At 48.1% G+C, this 22,536-nt stretch overlaps 1 pseudogene; it reads left to right on the top strand.

Annotated features, from left to right (window-relative positions):
- The first annotated feature begins 7,172 nt into the window (after positions 1–7,172).
- The window catches only part of LOC129327244 (zinc finger protein 665-like), a 37,878-nt pseudogene continuing 22,514 nt past the window's right edge, over positions 7,173–22,536 (top strand).

A 22,536-nucleotide genomic window follows, 5' to 3' on the forward strand; every position in this document is an offset into this window, starting at 1 on the left:
GCCTGGGCCTCGCCGTTGCGGCCGCTGCACCGGCTGCCGCTGGAGCCGCCGGGGTGTTGCGCCGTCGGGCGGCCGTCCACCTGGGCGCTCAGCCGGCGGCGGGATGGCAGCCGTGGTGGCGGGCGCTCCGGGGAGGGGTGGGCCGCCCCGCAGGCTGCCCCGTTGAGCCGGCTCCGCGTCTTCCTCGCTCGCCCCGTCTTCGGGCCCCAGGTAAGTGACGGAGGGGGCGGGGGGGCCGCTGTGGGGGCGGGGGGGGCGGAGCCAGCGAGTCCGAGGCCCCCGGGCCGGGCCTCGGACACTAATTATCCAGAAAGCTCTCATATTGTGGGTTAAATTAAATTATTGTCTTTAAGAGTGGTAGGACTCTGATCTGGAGAACTGGGTTTGATGCCCCAATCCCCCACTTGAAGCCAACAGGGTATCCTTGGGTCAGTCACAGCTTCTTGAAGCTCTCTCAGTCCCACCCACCTCACAGGGTGATTGTTTTGTAAACAGCTGTGAGTGGGTGTAAAGTTGTCCTGAAGGGCGGTATATAAAATTATTATTATTATTACTACTACCACTATCACCCTTCTCCTCAAAGACCAATAATTACACTACTACTACTACAACTACTACTACTACTACTACTACTACCACCCTTCTCCTCAAAGACCAATAACTAATATTGTCATCTGTATCTCACAGGGCTACAGTATCCCTTTCTGGATTTTTTTAAAAAAAATGAATTACTAATTTACTAAAATTTTCCTAGTTTCCTGAACATTTTAGTAAGTTTTCTTACACAGGAATTTTGTTCAGATCAGCCTTGCAATGTTCTGCACATTTAATCAAATGGCGTACTGAATACCACTTCAGTTTTTCCTTTGGTTTTCACTTATCCGATTCATATATTTTGTCAGTTCTATTTTTAGGTGGTTTGTTAGTTTGACTCTCTTGTGTAAAAAATGAATAGGCGTTTCCTGCTTGGACTACAACAACAGCATTCAATTTATATACCACCCTTCAGGACAACTTAATGCCCACTCAGAGCGGTTTACAAAGTGTTATTATTACCCCACAACAATCACCCTGTGAGGTGGGTGGGGCTGAGAGAGCTCCAGAGAACTGTGACTTGCCCAAGGTCACCCAGCTGTCTTTGTGGAGGAGTGGGGAATCAAACCCAGCTCTCCAGATTAGAGTCCCGTGCTCTTAACCACTGCACCAAACTGGCTGCTTGCTTCTCTGTCCTGGCTGATGGCATTGGAGAGCCTGGAATTTATCAAATGATTTGGCAGATTTTATTTCCCTCGGTATCATGAGAAGATAATGTCTTATTTTGAGTGCAGTTAATGCAATTCAAGGCTTCCTCTCAGCCAAGAAAAATAAAGGTGGAACTCCAGCTCATCCTGAAGTAGCCAGACAAATAAATCGACCCCGTCTGAGAAATTCTTCCTCTCAGAAGGAAAGAGCTGGTATGGAGCCACCATCAGAAGATGAATTATAGCTGCCTGATGAATTCAGAGCAGATGAGAAAAGTCTACAGGAGATCAACATCAAGTGAGACCACTGAAATTCCTGAAGACAAAGCGATGTCCTGCTAAAGGATCGATGAATGGCTTGCTTTGTATTTTTCTGCTTTGCATTTTATAATATTTTATCTGTTTTACAGTCCTGGGAGGGGAGGTGTGATGCATTTCAGGTATAAACCACCTGTATGTGTTATGTGCTGTCAAGTTTCCTGTAACCTACGGTGACCCTATGAAAGAAAGACCTCCAAAACGTCCTCTTTTACAGACTTCCTTAGATTGTACAAACTAGAGGATGTGGCTTCTTTTATTGAGTGAAGCCATCTCATTTTAGGTCGTCCTCTTTTCCTATTGCTTTCTGCTTTTCCTAGCATTCTTGACTTTTCCAGAGAATCTTGTCTTGTGAACAAAGTATGATAGTCTCAGTTTTGTTCATTTTAGCTTCTGGGGAGAATTCAGGCTTGGTTTGATCTAGTACTCACTTACTTGTCTTTTTGCCTGTCCATGATATCCCAAGACTCTTCAAATGAATCAATAAACCACCTGTATGTATGTTTATCTATGCGTTCTCAAGTAGTTTCCGATCTCTAAGCACAAGGCATAAGCTGAACTCACAAATGCTGATAGCAAATAAATGACAGTCCTTAGAGAGCTATGGGGTTTTATCTTGTTCTACAATGTGGTAATCTGCCACTGGAGATGCTTGATGGTCTGAATTTATAACATTTTGGTCAATACCCCCTTTATCCTTGTGTGGAGTTTAAATATGTGTCATGCTCCCTTCAATGGGGATGGTAAAAGGATCATAATGATCAGCAGCTGAAAGGAAAAACTGCCGGAGAACTCCTTCCCCCATAGGCCAACAATTTATGGCATTCACATCCTATAGTCACCGAATTAGAGGTGAAGCCTATTTCGACTGCAAGCTACCTGATGGCCCTTGAGATGAAGTATACATTTGCTAATGATTGCAATAGTGGCCCTAATAACATCCAATTTAATGAAAGTTTGTGTGTCCCAGACCTGTAGAAAATGTGTTGTAACCCTGTAATCTCTTTGGTTGCTCTCTTCTGTGCTTTTCCCAGCTTTGTCATGTCTTTTTTGAGATCCAGTGACCAGAAGAACACTATACTGTATTCCAAATGAGGCCACACTCCAGCATTACAAGACCAGTTGTTTTATTTTCGATCCTTTTCCTAATACTTCCTAGCATGGCATTTGCAATTTTAACCTCTAGAACACACGTGGTTTTTTTAGACTCCCTTTAGGGTTGGGAAATTCCTGGAGATTTAGGGAGGGAGTTCCACAGAGGGAAGGATCACAGCAGGGTGTAATGCCATAGAGTCCCCCCACCACCACAAAGTTCCCTCTCCCTCTCCGCCACATCAGGCCCATCCTACTATATAAATGAGTAAGCGTATTTCAGACAACTCACTCTATACCCTGGTGCACCACCAAAGGGAGCTGCCGTAGAGGGAAGCCCAGGCAAGGCACCATGTCCCTCCAGAAAATGTGCCATGGCAGGAAGACCAGGCCAGGATTGGGATGGGAACTGGTGGCAATACCAGCCCCCCACTGTCACCCAGCTGGTAATAGGAGGGGAACAGGTGGTAATGCCCACCCCAGTCATAACCAAGCTGGTATTAGGAGTGGAACATATGGCAATGCCCACTGCAACCTTAACCCAGCTAGTATTAGGAAAGCAGATGGCAATGCCTCTCCGGGGTCAGCAGCCCAGCCCCCGGTCTTGCTGACAGACAGTGGCAGGGGGCAGCCGGGAGACAATAGTTCAACCGCTCTGAGTGGCAAACAGAGCCAGAACCTGCCTACTCCAGGGGGAAGGGGTGAAAGGCCTAAGCCTCAGAAGGCTGGAGGGAGCAGGGGGAAGCCAGCTAGTCCCACCCTCCAGGGGGGAAAGAGAGGGCTAAGCAGGCTAGAGGAAAAGGGCTAAGGCAGGGGGAATAGGGACCCAGCAACAGCCCTTACCTGCCAAGGAGGAGAAGCAGCCACTACAGCCCAGAGCCACACCCTGGCTAGAGGACAGCAGCCTGGCTCAGGAGTGGCTAGGAGCCAAGCCCCTCCAGGTGGAGCTGCCACAGGCATTCTGGGGGAGGAGATGGGTAGCCCCGCCCGGCATCAAGGAGCAGGCAGCCCAGAAGCTGGCCAGGGCAGCTCCTTGTGAGCAAGGCCAAGGAGACCTCAGCTGGGGATGGCTCACATTCAGCCCCACCCTGCCAGCAAGGCAAGGAAGCCAGGAAGGGATTAGTGGTAGGAGGGAAACACCTGAGGGAAGGCACAGCTGGGCCAAGTCAGGAGAGGGAACAAGCCTAGAAGGAGGGCGGGGCGGGGAAAGGAAACCCTATATAAGGTGGCTAGGAAGAGCTCTGAGGTGGTGGGTGTGAGTGAGGAGTGATGGTGTGGAGTGAGAGCAGTGCAATGCAAGAGTGGAGGCTTGGAGGAGAGTTCTGGAAGGAGGAGACAATGGAGGATGCAGAGGGTAAGCAGGCCAGGTTGAGCAGGCTGGCGAGTGGACTGAGAGGGAGTCTGGGTGAGGTATACCGCCCCTTCCCCCACAGAGCAGGGTCCTGCAGTATCCCTGGTGCCCCTCTGACGTTAGGGCCGGCCCAGCTGAGGATCTGCCCAGTGGCGGCAGCGACAAGCCCTGACAATGCCCACCCCCTGGCTTCACATGGCTGGTATTAGGAGCGGAGCAGGTGGCAATGCCCACCCCCTGCCTTAATCCACCTGGTATTAGTAGCAGAGCATGTGGTAATTCCCACCCCCCTTCAACCAGCTGGGATCAGGAGGGGAGCAGGTGGCAAAGCCCCCTGCCTTACCCAGTGAGTATTTGAAGCGGAGCAGTAGCAATGCCTACCGCCCCGCAATTCCCACCCCCTGCCTTAACATAGCTAATGTTAGGAGCGGAGTACATGACAATGCCCACCTATGCCTGAATCCATACTAAAATTTGGATACAACTGATAATGGAGAAAATATCGGAAAATATAGTAATGTCTACTAACCCATCATCATCAAGCCTATATACAAAATGGAGCCCTTTTTTGAGTTTCTTACAAACAACGAGTTATTGGCACCTTATTGTGGTATCATCAACCTATATGTAACTATATTACATAAAGTGTCTAAAGAGACTAAATAACAGAGATGCTTTTTTCCTGAAATAGCGTTTTATACATTGCCTAATAAATTGAAGAGCAAAGATCTTTTATATATATAATTCCATATATCAAAGGAATTATTGATCAGATGGGAAAGCTTATGAAAAAGCATAACCTCCAAGCAGTATTCAGACCCACCCGAAAAATACAACAGATGCTACGATCAGCAAAAGACAGTAGAGAGCCCCTCACCTCTGCAGGAGTATACCGTATACCCTGCAGCTGTGGACAAGTTTACATCGGGACCACAAAGCGTAGCATCCAGACAAGAATAAAAGAACATGAAAGACACTGCAGACTTGGACAACCGGAAAAACCAGCAGTGGCTGAACATAGCCTAACTCAAACAGGGCACAGTATCTTATTCCAGGACACCAAAATACTGGACAACACTTCCAACTACTTTGTCAGACTGCACAGGGAAGCCATTGAAATTCACAAGCATAAGCAAAACTCCAATAGGAAAGAAGAAACCTTAAGAATGAATAGAGCATGGTTTCCAGTTCTGAAAAACACCAGGCTAACAAAACACTCTACACCCAACAATAGCCCTGCAGAGAAGATTAGCACATCAAGCACCAATCCATATGCAAAAAAACCTCTGTTATGCCAATATAGATTAAAATCATATGCCAATAATCAATACTGAACAATACTAGGCCTAGCTTCTATACTCTCTAGATGAACTTTCAAACATTACATGAACTTTCAGTGTATTTTTTCTATGTGTAAGGTAATTCAGCAGGTGTGCTTTCATCCTTTGACAATTAATTAAAATAGTGGACTCTACTGAGATTGATGTTCTTCTATCAGAGATTCAACCAATGGTGATAGCCCCACTTAACTTTTCTTGACACTTGTCAGAGATTTATAGTATTCTCCTGCAGTGCAGATTATGACATACTTTTTTAACTAATTGGAAGGCTGAAATTATGAATATTCAGTGAAGTGTCAAACCAATCAATATTTGTTTGTGCTATCATGTGAATAGACCCTAAATATTTGCATATGATTAGGTATATAATTGCAAACACAGAAAGAATAAGCAGGGTACTGATGGAAGAGATCTCTTCGGAGAATCTAGGTGAGAACCTATTTCTACCTATGTATTTCATAGAAACTTTGAGCAATGTTAAACTTAGGATTTATTGAGAAATGTTAGTGAACTTATTTCTTATTGCCTTTCTATGTTCTGTTGTTATAGGATTCATATTAATAGCCCTTTATATTTTGATTACTTGCTTCATTAAAAAACTAGGGTATATTTTCAATAAAGTGAAATAAACTCTAGATTGGTGTCTGTGTGTTTGATGGGGAGTTGCAAAGCAATATTGAACACTATATAAATAAATGTACTGATAAACAGCTGGTTCAAAGAACTTATCTGTTTGACAGGTCTAAAGACTAACTGCTTTCGGCTTCCCCGGAGAGAGGTCCATCTTTCTCCTGGCAAGTTGAAACTTGGTTTTAGACACGGGCAACTGTTCCGTTACACCTCCTCAGGATACAGTGAAGCCTCCCGCCATTAGCACTCCACACCCTGGGAAACTCTTACAGGATGACTCAGCTCAATCCCACCCCTCCTGAGTAGATATAAATGACCTGCCACATCTTTTCCACACTGTGACACTGAGAGATCTCTGTCTTTTGGTGCTACACCTCTGAAGATGCCAGCCACAGCTGCTGGCGAAACATCAGGAACTACAATGCCAAGACCACGGCAATACAGCCCGGAAAACCCACAACAACCACTTAGGGAAACCCTACCCCAGAGGGGTGCAAAATCTACAGGCCAAAGAAGTGATCTATTCCCGAGTTCCTGATCCCAAGCTCTCTCTGACCTTCCCCCTCACCTCCTCCCCAACTGCGAGCAATTAAGAATCTGAGGAGTCTTCTCGTCCCACACGCAGGGAGCCCGAAGTCAGCCTTTTGGTATCGACAGACGTGCTTGGTCAAGCTGTCTCTGGTTTTATTGTCCTACAATGCCGGAGACAACCTCTTGAATTATATTGTGCTGGGCAAAAGACGCCGCCCTGTCCAAAAGGATGGATTTCCCCCATCAAAAGGGCTTTCTTGCCTCCCGGGACCTTCCTCGCAGCACAAAGCACCGGGGCTTCCACCCCCGTGGCGGAGCTCTCCGGCCCTCTCTAGGAAAAACACTCTGTCTCCCGCAGGCGCCGGAGCGGAGAAAATCCAGCGAGGGCGTCTCTGGAGCTCGCAAGGGCGTCTGGGAAGTGAAGTTCGCCGGAGGAGCACAAAGCGGCGTAAGAAGCCGGGAAGAGTCGGGGCGAAAAGGCTTCCTCTCTTGCCCCCCTCCGGGGTCTCTTCAGCGCAGGGAGCTGCGCCGCCCGGGACCGAAGAGCCCAGGGACGCTCCGGCCTTGCTCTCTCTCTGGGCTCTGGCTGCCGCAGGGACTACAATTCCCAGGAGGCTGTGCGAACCACAGGGGGGCCAGGCCTGGCTTCGTTCCCGGGGAGGAGGCAAAGGGAGCCATGGAGGTCTGCGGGGCTGTTTCCCTCCCTCGGCTGGAGGGGGACTTTGGCCTCCGCCCCTCTGCGGGAAAGGTGAGTTGGGGGCCTCATGGACGCGGGCTGGGCCAGAAGAGGGGAGGGGGCAGAAAACACGTGTGAAGGGGGCGGAGGGGGAGTGCAGGCAGATCCCCGTGTCAACCTGCAGAGCCCCATTCCTGAAGAGGCTTTTCCAGAAGGAGTGTGTGTGTGTGTGTATGGGGCGTGGGGGGGGGGCGTTGATACCAGCCATGAAATCACAGTTGCCAACCTCCAGGTGATTGCTGGAGATTTCCCCGAATGACCACTTTGTTCTGCAGGCCACAGAGATGATTTCCTCTGGAGAAAGTGGCAGGATGCACTAAAACCAATGACAGGATTGCTCATTAAAAATAATGGGAGAGGCTTGAACGCCCATTGGAAATAAGGAGAACTTGGAATGCCCATTGACTTGCATGGGCTCTAGTGAAACACATTAGAGCAAAAAAAAGATGCAAAGAAAACGTGGAATGGATTTTGAAAGAAAGTGTCTGGGCCCAGATAGACTGTTCTGGGACTGGATTGACAGGCCCATGATTGCAATGGCGGCCCCTGGGTGTGACAGAAGGGCTCTGGGACTGGAATGACAGGCCCCTAACTGGAATGACGCCCCCTGGGTGTGACAGAAGGGCTCTGGGACTGGAATGACAGGCCCCTAACTGGAATGACGCCCCCTGGGTGTGACTGAAGCGTTCTGGGACTGGATTGACAGGCCCATGAGTGCATTGGCGGCCCATGGGTGTGAGTGAAGGGCTCCAGGACCAGAATGATGGCAACCTAACTGGAATGGAATAATGGTCTCTTGCCACTGAGACTCAAGGTGGGTTATATAGTATGAGATTAATGCAATCAGTATAAAGTAAGTTCATTTCAACACAATACCCAGGGTTCATCTCAAGGGGGAGTGCACTGGAACGGCATTCCGGTAGTTCCCCCAAGTCAGTTGACCTCGACCACCTGACTTTAAAAGATTTTGGGACTTTTAGGCCTCAACTGGGGTCAAAATGGCCACAATCGGGGCAAGAACTGCCTTGATCGGGACAGTGCCAGGTGGACGAGGTATCCCCCACCCGGCACTGACTTGGTCTGGGCCGTTTTGGTCCCGAAACGGGCTGAAATGGGCCAATAATGGCCATTGTCAGCCATTTGGGGCAGTTTCAGCCTGGATTGGGTCCGTTCTGCCCCGGATCAGGGCCTAAATGACTGGGATTGGGTCAGAGCCGGGCGGAGGAAGTCTTCCTCGCCCACCAGCAACCCAGTCCCAGCCATTTTGGCCCTGATCCGGGCCAGAACAGGTTAAAAATGGCAATTTTCGGCCATTTAGGAACGTTTCAGCCTTGATAGGGGCCAAAACAGCCTAGATCGGTGCCGAAACAGCCCAGATTGGGTTGTTGCCATGTGGAGGAAGTTTCCTACGTCTGCCGCAGACATGGTCCTGGCCATTTCGGCCCCAGTCCTGGCCAAAACGGGCCCAAAAGGGCCATTTTTGGATGTTTTGGGCACGTTTTTGCCCCGGATTAGTGCCAAGGGGGCCTGGACTGGGCCAGTGCTGGGCAGGGGAGGGTTCCCCCACTTGGCTCCGAACAGATTCTGTCCTTTTCAGCCCAGATCCTGGTCCAAAAGGCCCCAAATGGCCACTTTCGGCCATTTGGGCTATTTTCTGCTAGGATCGGGGCCAGAACTGCTGGGATCTGGTCAGGGCCAGGTGGGGGAACCCTCCCTTTCCCAGCACTGATCTGGTCCAGGCTGTTTCAGCCATGATCTGGGCCCAAACAGAACCCAAATGGCCATCTCTGGGCCTTTGGAGCCCTTTTTGGCTGGGGTCAGGACCAAACAGCCAAGATTGGGTTGGTGCCTGGTGGGGGACCCCTCCCCTCCCGGCACCAACCCAATCTGTGCACTTTTGGGCCTGATCCAGGCCAAAACATGTCACAAATGCCCATTTTGGCCGTGTTTTGGCCTGGATTGTGGACAAAACCGCCCTGATCGGGCCACTGCCATGTGAGGGAACACTTCCCCACCTGGCAGCAACCAAATCCTGTCCATTTTGGCCCTATCAAGGGGTGTGGCATATGTTAATGAGTTATACTAATGAGTTCTTGCAGTTCTTTTTCTACAAATGCTTCCCTGACAATACCATAAGTGTCACGGGCTGGGCCAGCCCAAGCAGGGTGGTTCAAGTCCAAACCTTAAGGCCAAAGTCAAAGGGGAGTTCCAAGAGCAAAAGCCAAGTTAAACCGGTGGTCAGAGCACGAGATAAAGCCAGGAGTGAGTCCAGAGTCCAAGAACGAGGTCAGGCACAGTCCAAGGTCAGTCACCGATAGTGTCAGGTCCAAAAGCAGGCACGGGCAAGATTCACAGAACATGGAGTGGTTGCAGGCAGTAGACACGTTGCTTCCACGCCCAGCAGTTCCTCCAGACTGGCTCTTATAGCCAGGCGTGGTTTTCAGCCAGCTGCTGGGGCTCTATCCTGCCACTACTCATCGTCACTCTCCAGCAGCTGGCGTTGGCTCAAGAGGCGAGCACTGCGCCATCTATCCTGCAGTTCCAGTCTCTGGCGCTGCCTGCGGCATTCCTTGGGCGTGGGTGAACCTGGGGGGGTGGAGGCTCTTGGCTGCGCTGCACCTGTAGAAGTCCCTGGCTGAGCTTCCTCTGTAGTATTGGAGCTAGAGGGTCCTGGTGCCTCAGCTGCTGGCTGTAAGCTCTGATCAGCCAGCAGCTGTTGCTCCTGATTACTGGCTTCTGCTGAATCAGGGCTAGGGCTGGCTACACGAGGCTCCTCTCCTCCAGAGGAGACCTCACTCTCAGACTGGGCCATGACAATAAGGCTAACATATACATGTTTAAAGACATAGCATTATTAAGGATCCAAGACATAGTCTGGCACACCAGGAGCTGTCATTCCAGGTAGGAACCTGTAATTCGATTCCCGGAGCCCTTCTGTCACACCCAGGGGACATCATTCCAGTCGGGTCTGTCATTCCAGTCCCAGAGCCCTTCTGTCACACCCAGGGGGTGTCATTCCAATCAGGGCCCTGCCATTCCAGTCCTTGAGCCCTTCTCTCACACCCAGGGGCCATCATTCCAGTCAGGGGCCTGTCATTCCAGTCCCAGAGCCCTTCTTTCACACCCAGGGGCCGTCATTGCACTCGGGGGCCTGTCAATCCAGTCCCAGAACAGTCTATCTGGACCCAGACACTTCCCTTCAAAATCCATTCCACATTTTCTTTGCACCTTTTTTTTGCTCTAATGTGTTTTAATGGAGCCCATGCAAGTCAATGCGCATTCCAAGTTCCCTATTATTTCCAATGGGCATTCAAGCCTCTCCCATTATTTTCAATGGGCAATCCTGTCATTTTAGTATATCCTAAAGTGGCTGCTTTGAAGGATGAACTCTAGTATTATACTCAGCTGAGGTCTCTTCCCTCCCCAAGTTCCACCCCTCCAAATCTCCAGGAATGTCATAGCCTGGAGCTGCCAACCCTACGAGAAATGGCAGCACCCAGTGGCTTGGGAGGAAGGGAGCTCTCAAGAGCGCATCCCCTGGAAATCTTGTGGGTCTCTAAGGTGCCCCTGAACTGAAATCCTGCTGTTAATTAGGCCACTTTGGGTTGACAGAGCTGGAGGCAAGCTTTACAGTATGATTGAGTAGGGAATCGGAATCTGATGTAAAATTTGTTGGGTGGGAAGGATCTTGGCTGGGGGGGGCGGTATTGTAGTTCCGCCCATAGAATTAATGTGGCTGTGATTCAGAACCCAGACATAAGAGAATGAATTGATGGGCAGAGAAGCATTGGTCTGAATTTCTGATAGGGTACTCTCCAGTGATAAATGACTGTATGCTGTGAGTAGCATTGCAACTGAAGAGAGCTGGTAGCTTGGACAAGCGGTGTGAGCAGCAGGGTGGTGGTCTTGGAGAGTGGTCGGCATGGGGCCAGAGATCCAGGTCCTCTGGGGATGAGGGAGGTATGGTGGTGGGACCCAGGAAAGGATGAGAAGGACACGGAGATATGGTGAGGCTCGATGTCCTTCTAACCTGCACCCCATCCCGGGGCATGTTGGGTGTGGAACTAGGAGATATAGCTCCCCTTCAAGACTGATGTTGTGTAATGCCAGGTTCATAAATAATAAGACCAGAACATTGCATGACTATTCTGTGGCGAATTATGCAGACCTGGTATGCCTGACTGAGACCTGGGTGAGGTGAGGGTGAGATGGTTGCCCTGAATTAACTAGTCCTGCTTGGGTTCTCAGTCCTTCATCAGTCCCGAACGGGAGGCCGGAGGGGAGGGGTGGCAATTCTTGTCCAAGAGTCTCTCCTTCAGGCTACTCCCCATCCCAGAGATCTCTGGCCTTTATTGTGTAGGTCTAGTGTGGGGTGCTGAGGAGAGTTTGGCCATCTGTGTGGTGTACTGGCCGCCCAGCACACCAGCAGATGCCCTGCCACATCTGCTAGAGGTGGCGGCTGGATGGGCCTTGGAGCACTCAAAACTGTTGGTGTTGGGTGACTTCAACGTCCTTGCTGACGATGATGCCTCTAGTCGGGCTGTGGACCTGGTGTCTTCTATGGCTGCCCTTGGACTTTCCCAGATTGTTGCAGCCCCTACAAATCAAGCAGGCCACATGCTGGGTCTGATCTTTGGGATGGAGGTGGGGCTAGAAACAACTGAGTTAGTGCCATGGTCAGTCCACGTGGTCCTGAAGGCTTGTCTGGATATCCCACCCCTCCCCTGCAAGGGCAGTGAGCTTATTTATGCTCGCCCACAGAGACTTATAGATCCAATCGGTTTCCAGAATGCTCTGCAGGATACGATGGTCCCTGGCAGTTCATTGGATGAGCTGGTGGAAGATTGGCAGGTCCGTCTTTCCGAAGCCATTGATAAAATCGCCCCTCGTCGCCCTGTCTGCCCGCATGCCAGACTAGCTCCCTGGTGTACAGAGGAGCTACGCCGGAAGAAGCAGGAGCTGAGACAGCTAGAGTGTGTGTGGCAGCAAACTAGTGATAAAGAGGCAAGAGCATCTTATAGGACATTTATGAAGGCCTATGAGATGGCAGTGAAGGCTACAAAGAAAGAGTTCTATGCAGCCTCCATTGCATCAGCTAGCTCACGCCCAGCAAAACTGTTCAATGTGGTTTGGTCCTTGGTCTCCTTTTCAGGAGGAGACCATCAAAATTCAAATTCGGATATTAGCTGCGAGGCTTTTGGGAGCTTTTTTGCTGCTAAAATCTTGTCTCTCCACCGTGATCTCCCAGCCACAGTTGATACAGTGTGCGAACTGGAGGCCCCTTGGCTGTCTTCTGGAATAATATTAGACCATTTCAGTCCACTCTCTGGGGATGAGATTGACAGGATCCTGTGACCAGTTAGTCCTACCACATGCTCCTTGGACCCGTGCCCTTGGCGGCTGGTGAAGGCCAGTGTAGATGCCCTGGAGGCCATTGTCAACATGTCTCTGAGCTTCAGGATCTTTCCAGAAGCATTGAAGGAAGCTGTGGTTAGACGTCTCTTGAAAAAACCATCTTTGGACTCTGCTGACCCGGTCAGTTACTGTCCAGTTTCGAACCTCCCGTTCCTGGGTAAGGTGATTGAGCGGGCAGTGGTAGAGCAGCTGCAGGTCTTCTTGAATGATTCCTCATCCCTAGATCCCTTCCAGTCCGGGTTCCATCCAGGACATGGGACGGAGACGTTACTGGTCACCGTGATGGACGATCTCCGTAGATAGCTGGATCAAGGTGGGTCGGCACTGCTGATATTGTTAGATTTATCAGCAGCATTTGATACGGTCAACCATGACCTGCTGATCCACCGCCTTGCCAATGTGGGGATACGAGGGATGGCCTTGCAGTGGTTTGTCTCTTTTCTCCATGGTCAGGGACAGAGGGTGGCTTTGGGGGAGAAGTTGTCACCCTGCCACCTGTTGGTGTGCGGTGTCCCTCAAGGGGCAATACTCTCCCCCTTGCTATTTAATGTATACATGCGCCCCCTTGCCCAGCTGGTACGGAGTCTTGGACTTGGGTGCCATCAATATGCAGATGACACCCAATTGTATTTGATGATGGACTGCTTGGACCCGTGCCCTTTGCGGCTGGTGAAGCCCAGCATAGATGCCCTGGAAGCCATTGGCAACATGTCTCTGAGCTTCGGGTTCTTTCCCCCAGCTGGTACGGAGTCTTGGACTTGGGTACCATCAATATGCAGATGACACCCAATTGTATTTGATGATGGACTGCTGGCCAGACTCTACCCCACATGTCCTGGAACGTGCCTTCGAAGCTGTGACTGGATGTTTGAAACTGAGTCGGCTGAAATTGAGTACCACAAAGATGGAGGTCCTGCATGTGGGTCTTGGGCCCATGGGTTCGGGACTCCGGCTCCTGGCTCTTGATGGAGTGCCAGTTGTGCCAGTGTTGAGAGTTAGAAGTCTGGGGGTGGTCCTGGAGGCTTCCCTGTCTAAGGAGGCACAGGTTGCAGCGGTTGTTCGATCCTCATTCTTCTATCTTAGACAGGCTCGGCAACTTGTCCCTTACTTATCGACCCATGACCTTATTACAGTGATCCAGGCAACAGTCACCTCCAGATTAGACTACTGTAACTCGCTCTACGCAGGGCTTCCATTGGGCCTGATCCGGAAACTGCAGCTGGTGCAGAATGCAGCTGCATGAGTGATTGCCAGAGCTCCAACCGTGGCACATATAACACCTATCCTCCGACAGCTGCACTGGTTACCTGTTGAGTACCAGGTCCGGTTCAAGGTTTTGGTGTTGACCTATAAAGCCCTATGCGGACTGGGCCCAGCATACCTTCGGGACCGCCTTTCCTCATTGTAGTAACGACACGAGACCGAGATCTGGATGCAAAGTCTGTCCCTCCAAAGACGGAGGCGAGAGATTTATTAGCTTGTATTCAAGAAGTCCCGGATGCCCAAATATGTCTATAGCTACAGTTACAAGTTACACATTCCATTCTCAGCCAACTAAGCAAAATATGCTGTGATCAGACTTTTGTCTTATCTAGGAAGCATAACGGAAAGAAAGGTACATCATGAGCCTCTGAGCGTAGAAGAATATTACTTAGAGTGTTTGGGAATGTTGTGCTCTGTGAAGGGTGAGAGAACAAGATAAAACATATTACAACTACTTCCTGATTCCTTTTGTGGCGTGCCAACTGACCAGGAGATCAGGAATGTAGAAATGTAAAGAGCAATTAATGGAGGCTGTGTGGCATGCCTACTCCGGCCTACACTTCACTCTTTTTTATTTATTTAATTAAAGTGGCTACAAAGGGCCGTTCTCTGCATCATTCCAAGAGCAGTCATTTTCCTCATCCTCATCATAGGACGTAAGCCAAGAGGCTGGGATATTAGACACTGAAGTGGTAACTGAATATGCAGCAGGATGTGGTTTTTGAAGTACTAAAGCAACAAGTACATTGAATACAACAGCATCCTGCAATAAGCGCTATTAGAGCATATGCACCATATTGTATAATGATACCTAAGAGGCCACTTGGCAGCCAGCTCCATAGAGCTTTCCACCAGGAGGGTAAAACATCTTCTTTTATGGAAGTTTGTAAGTGAGATAGTTGTTGCAGTTGCTTGCTTATAGTTTTAGAATTATCAGACAAATTAAAACAACACATATTCTTTACAGATTCACAGTTAATAGCAGCTCTATTGTCTAAAACAGCATTGTGAAGTTCTTGTTGCTCAGAATTTAGTGCTGCTAAAGCTACAGAGGTGGCATTAATAGTTTTTGCTAAGTTGCAAGCCAAATGTCTTAAATTGTTAGCATTAAGTACAGTAAGAGATGGAACCCCTATAAGAGAGGCCCCTAAAGCAACAGATTCAGCTTTATTAACAAGAACGGTTTCTTCAGAGCATGTAGCATCAAGAGTAACTAAGTGATATTCACGAGAAGCAGTAAGCATGGCTTTGGAAGGTAAAGCAATAGCTAAACGACTTAAACAGCAAAGAGAGTCAGACAAATTAGCAGGTATGTAATTAAAAGTTCTTGAGACACAGGTAAAGAACCAACCTTGGGGTAATTGGATAAATGCAAATGCAAAAGAAACATTTTCTGTTTTTGAACAATTAAGAATATTTGGTCCTACAGAAAGACAGTGAGGCTTGGATTTGTGCTTGGTGCAGTTCACTATTTGAGCGCAGACAGTTTGATTTTGTGATGAATTGGAAGCCACATAAGGAGCGTAAAGAGACATTTCAAACAATGGAAGTCGGGGCACAATTGGACCCCAATCATACATTTGAGTATATTTCATGTTACTACGTTTCAGAAACATGCTTAAAGTCGTGTCATTCAAAAGCAAGGCAAGAGGGGTAAACACAGGAATAAGAAGCTAGTAATAAGTTCATGTCATTTGTTTGCTGTAAACAAAAGTTGGAACTGTTCACTTGTGCAGCAAGCCGTTTCCACAAATTGTACTGAAGATAGTCCTGCAGAGGCTGGGTGTCAGCGTGTACAGTCATTGGTAGAAAACAGAGAAGCACACACAGAATGAGTGTAGAATTTGCAGTAATGTCCAAAGCAGCACGTCTGAGCTCTATGAGTTCAGCATTCAAGGCAGCAATTACAATTGAAGTTGCATTCATTGTCTTAGTCAGGCTGCAAGCTATTTTGCTAAGAGTTTGATGGTTCACAATGGTGAGCACTGGAAGACCAACATACAGAGGCTGCAAGAGCCAAGGCCTCTCATCACTTAGGAGATTCACTGTAGAGTCACAGCTGGAATCTAGCATAGCACTTTTCAACAGAGGAGCAATTAATCAGCAGACTCCTCAAGGCAAAAGGTGGTATTAAGTGGCGAGGACAGCACACAAGGAATGAGAAGTGAATTGGCAGTCTGAGCTTTTCCATCGAGTTGGTTGCCACTTGATGCCATGAGCTGGCTGGATACACCTGGTAGGGACCCACAAAGGACCTGTGGATGACAAAACAGAAACATACCCTTTCCCCCATGGTAAAAGGGGGACTGGCCCCTGCCAGGTCTTATCTGGCAGGCTCCGATAGTACACCTGCAGAGTAGGTAACTGTGGTTTCTGCCAGAAATGTCTATCATAGGCAGAGATATTTGGGGAGGCAGCAGCTTGTGGCTGCGAAAAATTAAGTTGTTTATACGTGAACAAACATTTATGAATTTGCTGCATAGTCATTCCCAGCGTTGGGAGTTGGGACCCTCCTCCCCCTTTGTTGTATTTGTTTAGAGAGGAGGGTTTTAATAGAGCGATTGGCATGTGTTACGATCGCCTAACCTGTAGAACTGAAAGGGATTTTATGAGTAAGAACAATGTCTGAGCCGCTTGGAAACAGTGGCTGGCAAGCTGAGAGTCAAGCATCTCCCACCTCAGGAATGTTCACTAACTTAGCTTTGTTTGTGGAAGTGAGGGGGAGGGGGGGTGAGAAGAAAGCAGGCTAGCTGTGTGCTGCCTGAATATGTTGAAGTGGTGATGAGAGAAATATTATCTGTGAATAAGAGTCAGAGAGGATAGCTGTGTGTAAAACCTTATAAGAGATCTGTGTGAATGAGTTTGGATGAAGTAACTTTAAGAACTAAGAACTACTTTTATGAAACCAATATGCTTCTTGAAAAATAAACATTTAATTTTGTTTTGTTATATTCTGGAGTAGCTGTCAGTGTTATATCCCAGGAGATGGGAAAGAACATGAAATGCAGTTTTTCCCCTCTGAGGAGTGGTCTAATAGAGAATTCTAAGTCTACCTCATGAAGAATAGAGACTCCCCTTTCCATGGTGGGAATCCTTACTAGAAACTAAGTGCTTACATGCAAATAAGTAACACAAACAGTTGAACTTTTATTTCTTTTGACTGAAAGTAAACACTAGCTAATTCTTAAAACTAGGCAGGGTTAGCTCTAGTTAGTATTTGGTTGGAAGAATGCATGCATAACACTTATGCTTCAAAGCAGTAACCTTTTGAGACTTTAAGAGAGGAAGGAAGAGCTGCTTTAGAGATTTAAGATTTTAAGGAGAACTTACAGACCCATGCTGTAATTCACTTGGAGTTTCAGTGAGAAAGACAGACTAGATATAATGTGAATAATTAAGGAACAGACAACCAATTAAACCAAAGAAGTTTTTTGAGACAGATGACTGAGAGCTTTCAGAAAATTTTTAGGCTTTGTGTACTTGATACCAGGATTTCTGTTGATCCTACAAGGCAGAAGATTTTTAAGATAGAATGTCATTTATAAGAGTGAAAGGAGGAGTGTAGAAATAGAGCTATAAGATTAGAATTGATTGGGGGTGCTAAATAAGCACCAGGAAGACAGCTGATTAGTTTATAAACATAGTGTGAGTTAGAGATGAGCTTGAAGAGAATATTTAGTAATTCAGTGACCTTCGCTCTGAAAAACATAACTCCTCTGGAGAGGCTACTATTAGAAAAGAAGCTATTATCTTTAGGTAACTGAAAAAGGACAACTCCCACAAAGTTTGCAAGAGCAATACGAAACTTGCAGAGTATTACACAGGAGGTGATTGAAATCATTTTTAGGAAAAAGCAGTGTTATGAATAGCAAAACATAACCAGTGTGCTCAATAGCACGCTCTCGTGCCATAGCACAGAGATCAGCCATGGCATGAACATTTTTGTGAGCCATGAGAGAGATATACAATCATTTTACAAGAAAGACATTCCCATAGTATTCCCAGAACTCTAGTGGGAGTGTGGGGAGGATGAAAAGGCGAAGGTCATCAAGTTCCACAGGGATTCTGTTAGCACACTGCTGAGCTAAAATCTTGTTTACTTGTTGTAAAGCTGCCTGGGTTGGCAGGGGAGCAGTGATAAGATTGCTGGGATGTTTCGTGGTAGGAAGCGAGGAAAACACTGGACTTAACAGACTGGTAGGTAAAGAAAAATAAGGTTGTACCCAATTAAGGTTGCCTAGGAGCTGCTGCAAAGCAACGAGGGTGAGCGGAGATAGGAACTTTGAATAAGGAACTATCAGAGCAGCAAAGGAGTGATAGGCTTCACAATTTGCACCGTTTCGGGAGCTACAATGAGGCCATAAGGTTGGAGAGATTCTTGAGAAATTGCTAAAACTCCTGTAGGAGTCTGAGTGGTAGGAAAAATGCACAAGGAAAATCCTGAATTCATGGAAGGAATTTAATCAACACACTGCTGAGCCAGAATGCCATTAACTGATTGTAAGACTTGAATAACATCACTTGGATGTTTCTTGCAGTGGTCAGTGAAGAGAACAGGAGGCTTAGGAGACTGGTAGGAAGAGCAAAAGAGGGATTGACCCAATTTAGAATACCCAGAAGCTGTTTTAAAGCTACAAGTGTGGGGGGTTTTCCATTTCCAGTCGGGCTGGTAGGTCTTGGTTTTACACCTCTACCCCCAGGATCTTGGCATTCTCCCTCAGTGAGAGCGGCAGCAAGCAAAAAGTCTTGATGAGAAGCATTTTCTATCTCTTGGCAAGCTCTAACCATATCTGCCAATTCCGGGGTTTTTCCCAGACCTGCAATAACCCTTTGGTACTCAGAAGTAGCATTCTCTTTAGCCAAGTTAAGAAGCAGCTTTTCTTGAGAGTCAGTGTTATTAACTTGAAGCTTGATAAAATCTGGATAGGGCTCTGTGGTTTTTCTCAACTCAGTAAGAACAGTATAAGAGAGAGGCTTGTATTCCACAATCTGATGGCTTTGATCATTAACTTGATCTGTTAAATGAACTGGGCAGATAGCAAGCATCTTAGTTAATTCTGCAGCATCCACATTCCCCGTGAAATGTACTGAGCTCACTGACAGCATTTCCATTGATTCTGGAATGCTTTCAGTGGGAGCCTCGGCTAGAGCAGCCTGGAGGCGATCTTGTTCCAGTACCTCCCTCACAAGACCTGTTGAGATTCCTCCAGTGGAAGGTGGAGGATTAAAATCTTGATTGGGGGGTGCAGAAGGTTGTGGAGGAGAGGAAGAGCTGAGCGGTGCTGGAGGAAGCAACTGCACCTCAGCATACTTTGGTGGACATTCCTTAGATAATTGAGCAGTGGTGTGAGAGGGAGAGGGCGTAAACTTTTCCACTGCATATCTGCATTGATGCCAGGTCTGCAGTAATTCTACCGGAGCTCATGGCTCCATGTGCAAAATTCTCCCTACGTTCTCCCAGTCCCGTAGGTTCAGGGAACCTCCTTCCGGATATGCCGAACAATGGAGGTGAAGATGTTGAATGAGACTTGCTATCTGAGCTGAAGTGCTGGTCCTGCCAGACTTCTTGACTAAAAAACAAAATTCTTTCACATGCCTTTGCTGAGGCAGCATTAACGAACTTCCCATGCTTACCAGTTGATAAGGGGCCGCAGAAGCGACGGAGTGCACTCGATGAGGGGCCTATTCCAGGCACTGGTAGATGAGGAGGGTCCCTGGCTGCTCGGGCGCCAGATGTAGTAACGACACGAGACCGAGATCTGGATGCAAAGTCTGTCCCTCCAAAGATGGAGGCGAGAGTTTTATTAGCTTGTATTCAAGAAGTCCCGGATGCCCAAATATGGCTATAGCAACAGTTACAAGTTACACATTCCATTCTCAGCCAACTAAGCAAAATATGCTGTGATCAGACTTTTGTCTTATCTAGGAAGCATAACGGAAAGAAAGGTACATCATGAGCCTCTGAGCGTAGAAGAATATTACTTAGAGTGTATGGGAATGTTGTGCTCTGTGAAGGGTGAGAGAACAAGATAAAACATATTACAACTACTTCCTGATTCCTTTTGTGGTGTGCCAACTGACCAGGAGATCAGGAATGTAGAAATGTAAAGAGGAGGCTGTGTGGCATGCCTACTCCAGCCTACACCTCATATATTCCCTCATATATACACCTCATAAATAAACACAGAGCACCTCTGCAGGCAGTTTCTCTTGCCCTCGGTTTGTTGTATTGCATTCCTTTAATCAAATGAATGGCTGAAGGGATGTTTTCTTTTTTCCTGAATGCTCAGGCACAAGAATAGATGATCAAGTGGGCAATATTTTCCTCTTTCAGGCATTCCCAAAGTCCTTTCTGGAAGTAGCCGTGTTCTTCACGGAGGAGGAATGGGCTCTCCTGGGTCCAGGCCAAAGAAAACTCTACTGGGAAGTGATACAGGAGAATTACGAGACCGTGGCCTCCCTCGGTAAGGTCTTTGCCCTTTTATCGTTTTTTTCCAAATTCAATATACTTCCTTTTTTCATGAAGACAGAAGAGAAGGGAGGGAGCGGCCACTTTCTTTGGCCATCTTTGATTTCAGGACTCACTTTCATTGGCCACAGAGGAAAACTGACCATCTGTTGATGAAGAGGGCTCTGATCGGGAGAGGCGGACAATACCCTATTAGATTCATGCTTACAGATTGGAATTTTGTTTACAAAAATTGGATTTCCCTCACAGATTGGACACGCCGGGTGCTCAGGATTTTATACCTCTCTTTGGAGGACTGGTGTTTCTATGGAGCTGCTCATGCCTTTGCACTTTAGAATATATATGTGCAATGAAAGATTATAATAGCACTTTTGGCACTGGCACTTTATTAATCACTAGAAATAAAGCCCGTTGCGGGGGGAAAATACAACGGGCTCTAGAAAGGGGAAAGCAGGCAGGCAGGCATTCCCTCCTCCTCCATCACCGATCCTGGCCAGTGAAGGAAGGGGGTGGACATCGCCACCTGCTCCTCATCTGATCTCAGCAACGTGAAGGGGTGGTGGGCTTTGCTACCTGCTGCACGCCTGATACAGGTCGGGTAAAGGGGGACAGGCATTGCCACCTGCTCCACTCCTGACCCCAGCTGGGTGAAGGGAAAACGGGCATTGCCTTCTGTTCTGCACCTGACTGTGGCTGGGTGAAGGGGGGCAAGCATTGATGCCTGCTCCAAGCCTGATCCTAAATGGGTGAAGGGGAGTGGGCATTACCGCTCCTAATAACAGCTAGGTTAAACCAGAGAGTGGGCATTACTACCTGCTCTGCTCCTGATCCCAGCTGTCTGAAGGGGGGTAGGTATTTCCACCTCCTCCGCTCTTAATATCAGCTGGGTTAAGGTGGCAGGGTGGGCATTGCAACCTGCTCCACACCTAATATCAGCTGGGTTAAGGCGCGGGGAGGGCATTGCCACCTGCTTCGCTCTTGTTCCAACTGGGTTAATGCAGGGGCGGGCATTGCCACCTATTACGCTCTTAAGATCTGCTGTGTTAAGGTGGGGGATGGGCATTGCCCCCTGCTCCACTCCTAATACCAGCTAGGTTAAACTGGGGGTGGGAATTGCCTCCTGCTCTGCTCCTAATACTAGTTGGCTGAAGGGGGGGCATTTCTACCTTCTCTGCACCTCTCGAAAGGGGAAAGCAGGCAGGCAGGCATTCCCTCCTCCTCCATCATGTATGAATGGCATGTAATCTGGCAAATTATAAGTGTATTGAATAATTGTATTGCATATACGTGTGTTCACTTTTGAAGTGGTGTCGTTAGGTTGTCCTGAATTCTTTTGTTAACTTACTCTGTCAGGACTTTCCAGTTTCTGTTATCCTGCTCCTGTTACCGGCATTGCCTGCTCCTCTGCTCCTCATACCGGCTCGGTTAAGGTTGAGAGTGTGTATAGCCACCTGCTCTACTCCTGATCCCAGCTGGGTGATGGGAGGAGGGCACTGCCACCTGCTCCACTCCTAATACCAGCTGGGTTAAGTGGGGGTGGGCATTGCCACCTGTTACGCTCCTAATATCGACTGTGTTAAGGTGGGGGTGGGCATTTCCATCTACTTTGCTCCTATTACCATCTTTGTTAAGGTGGAGAATGGGCATAGCCACCTGCTCTGCTTCTGATCCCAGCTAGGTGAAGAGGGAGGGCATTACCACCTGTTCCGCTCCTAATAACAGCTAGGTTAAACCAGAGAGTGGACATTACTACCTGCTCTGCTCCTGGTCTCAGCTGTCTGAAGGTGGGTAGGTATTGCTACCTGCTCCGCTCTTAATATCAGCTGGGTTAAGGTGGCAGGGAGGGCATTGCCACCTGCTTCGCTCTTGTTCCCGGCCTGGGCTTCCCACCATGGCATGTTTTCTGGAGCGATATGGTGAGTTGCCTGGGCTTCCTTCTGAAGCAGCACCCTCTGGTGGTGCACCAGGGTATAAAGTGAGTTGTCTGAAACACGCTTACTCAATTATATAGTAGGATGAATTGATAGTATCTGTATTGTAGCACTTGTGTGAATGTTTTTCCATTTCCAACAGGAGCGTTACAGGAATTGTTAATGATATAGGAATCTCTTGATATGTTATAGTGATCCTACTGTGTGACTACTTCTATA

The sequence above is a fragment of the Eublepharis macularius genome, chromosome 4, assembly GCF_028583425.1.
Source record: "Eublepharis macularius isolate TG4126 chromosome 4, MPM_Emac_v1.0, whole genome shotgun sequence".
Taxonomy (NCBI): domain Eukaryota; kingdom Metazoa; phylum Chordata; class Lepidosauria; order Squamata; family Eublepharidae; genus Eublepharis; species Eublepharis macularius.